The 5,677-nt window shown below is 61.7% G+C and overlaps 1 long non-coding RNA gene across 1 annotated transcript; it reads right to left on the minus strand.

Moving 5' to 3' along the window:
- Positions 1-1,155: 1,155 nt before the first annotated feature.
- On the minus strand, positions 1,156-3,080 carry LOC119518195. The gene is made up of 2 exons (XR_005213680.1): positions 3,005-3,080; positions 1,156-2,367 (listed from the first exon to the last, which is right to left on the minus strand). It is a non-coding gene; the product is annotated as an uncharacterized LOC119518195 (long non-coding RNA).
- Between the last annotated feature and the right edge of the window lie 2,597 nt (positions 3,081-5,677).

A 5,677-nucleotide genomic window follows, 5' to 3' on the forward strand; every position in this document is an offset into this window, starting at 1 on the left:
CAGTGTGGCAGAGAGGCAACCACCCTGAGATGGGGGAGAGCAGCCACTGGATGTCCCTTCCCCCCACTCCTATTGAAGGTCCCCAACCCTCCCTGCAGCCCAGCACTCAGGCTCAGGCACTGCCTCCCAGGCTCCAGGGCTGGGAACTCCCTCCTAAGGGAACGTCTGCATTGCCACTGAGCACCCTGAGGCTCCCAGAGGGGGCATATTTCTGCAAAGGCCATGTGGCTACTGAGGAACTGAGTTGGGCCAGGAGCCGGGTCTCCTGATCCTCAGAGTCTGGGGCTGTTGTGGGTAACATAGGAGTTGGGGACAATGCCAGGCTTGAAGCCCCCCAAACCAGAAGGGGCTGGCGGCTCCCAGCTGGGGGTCTTTTGCAGAGCCCCCCACTCTCCTCTGGGAGACAAAGGCAGTGAGTCACCTGGAGCCCCTGCCCCGTAACAGGCCTTCATTCAGCCAGAAGGCGCAAGACTCTAGAAACCCCAGGAAGGCCACTTCAGGGAGGGAGGGATCAGTGCAGTGACGGGGAGCTGGGGAGCACCCTCAGACAAGGGGTTCCGCCCGTCTCACACTTGGTCCCCACTTTCCTTGCTCCACGGAGTCACCTGAGTAAGGCTGGACGTTGGAGCTCTCACGCCCCGGAGCATCATCAAAATTAAATTGACATTGTTCCCGCATGCCTTTTATTGCAAACACTGACGCCTGCTGCCCTGATTCTGTTCCTGCTCCGGCTCCCCCCATCCCTGGCTTTTTGGGCTGGGCTCCCGGGGCAGACCTGGCCGAGTGTGGGAGGCGGGTCTTGGGCTCCATTCCCAGCACCTCAAAGTCCCAGAGCCCCAGAGCCGGGGCCAAGTCCCCAGCCCCCCGGGACCAGGAGCATGAGCCCCTGACCACCCACCCTTCTTCTCCCCCCGCTGCCAGATCCCCCACCCACCCCGGCTCCCAAGCACCCACCCCACCCTGCCCCTTCTCCCATGTGGGTTAGAAATCCCGAAGGGCAGAAGGTTCCCATACCCAGCAGCCATCAGTCCAAGACAAAAATGCTCATAACTCAGCACTGCCAGAGCCCAGAGCCGAGAGAGCAACTGGGCTCAAATGTGTCCCCAGGAGAGGACGAAGGCCCTTGCCGGGGGAGGGAGAAAAAAGGGCAATCTGGATCATTCATTCATTCATTTGTTCAGAAAGTTCTTTTTGGGAACTGCCTCCATTCCAGTCCTTACGGAAAGACCCAGAAGGACAGGGCAAGGCCCTGCTCTCTGAGTTCACCACTGGTGGGGGACCCAGCAGGGAGGTGATGGCATTCAGCGTGACAAGCACAGGGGCTGCAGGGGCTCAGAGGAGATCCTGGAGGGCTTCACCAAGGAGGTGACCCAGCTTGGGCAGACGGTTTGCTGAGTAGAGAGCAGGAAGGTGTAAGATTAAAAGTGAGGATCAGTATGGCATGACAGGGGAGGGCTGAACATTTGGAGGTAGACAAATATGAGGGAGGGGGTGTTGGGGCTGGGTCAGGCTGGGGAGGTGGTCAAGGGCCAGGCCACGAGGGGAGCAGGTGAAGGGCACTGTCTAAGTGAGTGGCAAGGTCAGGTTTGCATTGGAATGTGCTCACTCTGGCTCCCTGTGGAGCACAGCTGTCGGGCAGAGCCCAGAGCCAGGGAGACAGTGACTTGGATGTTGCAATGGTCCAGGCCAAATAGGATGAGCTCAGGATGCAGACGATGGTAGCAGGGGATCACCTGGATTGACCTTGGTATTGAGGTCAACGGGACCAAGCGTGGGGGTGAGAGAGAGAGGGAGAAGTCTCAGGTGACAGCCAGGTTTCTGCTGGGTAATTGGGCAGATGGGGGGGCCCTTCACTGAAAGGGGAGCCTGGAGAGGGGCAGGGCCAGCAGGAAGTTGGAGAGCTGAGTCTGGCACCCGTTGAGTGGTTGGGTCTGTGGGTCATCCAGGCAAATTCATCCAGAAGGTTCTGGACACGCTGGTCTGAAGCCCTAGGTCAGGGCCGGGCTGGAGACCCCATACGAGCCGGGCCAATCCCAGTGTGTCTGGTCAGCCAGCCACCAGAGGGGAAGTTGGGAGGGAAGAGATGAGAGACGGGCTGAGACTCCACAGCCCCCAGCAGGTGCTGGACACAGAAGAGGAGCCCAGAGGGAGGCTGGGGGCTCTGGCAGAGGCGGGAAGGGGCCAGGACAGGCAGGGCCTCCACGGCGGAGCTGTCGGCACTGGTGGGCTTGGTAGGCTTGGTGGGCTTGGTGGGGGTAAGAGCACATGCTAGCAAGGAGCGGCAATGGCCCTCAGCCTCAGGAGCTCCAGCATTTGTCCATCCATCCATCCACGGGCCTGGGGACAGGAGCCAGACTGGATTGGGTTCTGCAGAGTGCAGGCGGAGGGACATTTAGAGCCAAGTGTAGAACATCTTTGAAGAAACTTGGCTGTGGAGAGAAGGGGAGAGCCAGGGCAGAGGCTGCGGAACACCCAGGCCCCAGGAGGGTTTTCTTGCTAAGACGAGAGAGAATTGGGCATGTGCTGGGGGCCTGGGCAGGCCTGGGAGAGCCAGGGGTGCTGGTGGGGGTGAGGGCTGTGTCCCAAGGGTGCCCAGCGCTCGGCAGGCAGTTTCTCATCGAGCGAGGGAGTGAGTTGAGATGGCAGAGCAGGCCCAGGCATCCTGAAGACCCCTCTGCTGGGGAACAGAAATGGGGGGAAGGATACCTGGGCTTGGGGAGTTGGCAGATAGGGGCATAGGATGGGTCAGGAGTCTCCAGGGGGCAGCTTCTGTGTTTGGAGGAAAGAGGGGCAGCGGAAGGAGGTCCCCCACCACCAGTGCCCCAGATGCTGCTGTCAGGGCACATGTCCTCCCACCCTCTCCGACTTCCAGGGAGCACACAGACATGACAGTGGGGAGGGGGTGCAGGGGCAAGTGGGGTTGCCAGAGGCATCGTGCGGGGAAACCGGGAGCCTGGCTTCCAGCCCAGCCCTGCCTCTCCCCTCTCCGACTGCACTTGCCCACCTGTGGAATGGGGCCTCGGCCTCCCCGTGTGGCAGGAGGCGTGCAGAGCGGCATCCCCTGATCCCCGCGTTCCAGGGCCTCTGGAATTCCAAGAAGTCAGTACAGTCTGATGCCAGGATCCTCAATTTCTATAGCATAATTTCTGCATGGCCGCCAGGGACAGGCCCGGCGGACGTTGCTCCCCCTCAAAATTGCTCTGTCTACCCATCCCAGCAGCCAGCTCGCCCTCCCCTCCCGCCTCCCCATCGCTCTGGGCACGGCCAGCCCCAAACATGTCCTGAGTGAGCCCTTGGCAGGCGGGGGCCGTGATTCATGCCCCTCCAGCCGGCTTCACGGCTCGCCCGCCCGCCAGAGGATGCAAGAAATTCTTGGCCGCACCATTGGCTGGGGATTCGCAGGGGCGGGGGTGGCCGGGGCTGGGGGAGGCAGAATGTTCTGTGTCCTCAGCAAGGCGGGGGGCGTCCAGGCACGAGCATGTCTGAAGTGGCCGCCAAGCTGGCTAGGGAAGGAACGCCGGCCCCATAAACTGAGGCCACGTCTGGGACCCAGACATCGGGGCCGGGCAGGGGCATTCGAGGAAGGCAGCCACCTGCTCCTTGTCCGGCGAACGAAGAAGGGCTGGGAGTCTGGGGCCAGCAAGGCTGCTCACCCCAAAACCCTGGACCCTATTTCCCTACCCGCCCACCCCCAGCCTCCTCCTGCTCGCGGGAGCTCAGCCCACCCCTGCCCCACTGCCCAGATCCCAGGCTCGCCTGAGATCTCGAAGCCGAGTCCTGAACCGTCAGGGAGCTCAGCGGGCTCCAGGCCCTCTCCCCACGCCCACCCTGGGTTCCCCTACACCCCACTCCCCACCCTGAGCAGGGTCACCCCCACCCCACCTCCACCATCAGACCAGCACTTCAGAACAGAACTCAGTGTTCCTGCTCAGATTGGAGCCCCCAGCATGGTGCTGTGCCTCCCCCCTCGGGCAAAACCTGTCTCTCTCTCAGGGGTGGCAGGAGAAGGTGGGACAGCCCCGGAAAAGAGAGATGAAGGTGGGTGCTAGGCCCCCACCGCTCAGCTCACCTGCCCCCTGAGACAGACCCGGGAAGACCCTGCTGGGCCAAGGACTTGGATCAGCAGTCCCCTGGTTCAGGGCAGGACTGGGCAGCAAGGGGGCCGCCCCTGGAGGGGCCTGGAAGCAGGGGCTCGGGCAGGGAGGGATCGGGTCTGCACACAGCAGAGAGGGCAGTGCTGCAGGAAGTGGGGCGCTCGGCACCCCGAGGCATGGGTGAGCCCCTGTGAAAACACCTGCCACGTTCTCCAGGGCTCACCAGGGCTGTCCCTGAGGCTCAATCCTCGAGGCTCAGTGGGGACAGAGGAAGAGGCCCGAGCTTTGTATCATGCCAGACCCACCTGAATTTGAACCCTGGCTCCACCTCTCCACTGCTTGACCTGAGACCAGTTTTCCTCATCTGGACAATGGGGACAAGAACACCTACATCGTGGGGTCCTCATGGGCACAAAATCCACAAGGTGGTCTTTCCCCTTAATTGGCCACAGGTAGCTCAGGTGACAACAGAGCCTGTCCCACCTCCAGCCCCAGGTCCTCCAGGAAGTGACTGAGACAAGGCAGCAGGTGGAGCAAGAAGAGAGCTGGCTGCCATTGGGGTAGGGGGCAGCTCAGTGGCCTGGGGGGGAGGTGACAGGGCCTCCCTTGGGCAGGATCTGGAAACCCCAGCACCTCTGCATTTTCTCCCGGGTCCATTCACTCCCCAAGCTTTGGCGGAGACGTGGTGAGGGACCCCCTTCCCGGGCAATGCTCAGGACTCACAATGCCCCAGATGTGGCTCTGCTCTCCTGGAGCCCTGGGCCCCACGGGGGAGCGGGGCAGAACAGGGGCAGTGGGGGACTGGGGGCCCCGGGTGAGGGTCATGCCAGGTAGACCCAGAGACCCGTGACTAGTCCTGGGATGGGGACGGGGTCTGGGGAAGGCAAGGCCGGCCAGGAGAGTAGATACGGCCCAAGGTTTGGGTGCAGTCAGAGCCCTGGATCTAGGGGACACAAGCAGGTGTGAGCTATTTGCACAGCTGGGCAAAGAGTCACCCCACAACCTGAGCCTAGTTGCAGTGAAAAGAGGAAAATCACAGGGGACACGGCAGGGATGGGGGATAGGGGATACTCTACCTCTGCCTCATCTTCTGTCCCCCCAGAAGAGAGATGAAGGTCTGGGTTCGAATCCTGGCTTTGCCATTTACCAGCTATAAGGCATTGGGTGAGATACTTAATCTCTCCAAGCCTTGGTTTACTCACCTTTAAAATGGGAGCAAGAATAAAACTTGGGGCTAAGGTGGGAAAGGGCCTGGCCTTGTGAAATGGCAGCTGTGGCCTCAGGCACAGTGACACTCATAAGCTCTAGGCCCCCAGAGAAGCCCCCAGAGGCCCCAGCTCAGGGTGGGCAGTCCACAGCAGAGGCCCAGGGACCCTGCTGGAGCAGGGCAGGGATCTGAGCAGCACCAAGTTGGGGATAAAGAGAAGGACCAAAGCCCGGGAACATTCCCGAACCAGGCCCTGAGACCCCTCCCCACCAGGGTGCTTGGCCAAGCCTCTCCACAGCTGGGCCAGAGCCCAAGGACAGGTTGGCCAGGCCGGAACCCAGGGACGGAGCTCTCTCCGCCGTTCAGTCCTTTAAAG

The sequence above is a fragment of the Choloepus didactylus genome, chromosome 21 (assembly GCF_015220235.1).
Source record: "Choloepus didactylus isolate mChoDid1 chromosome 21, mChoDid1.pri, whole genome shotgun sequence".
Lineage (NCBI taxonomy): Eukaryota > Metazoa > Chordata > Mammalia > Pilosa > Megalonychidae > Choloepus > Choloepus didactylus.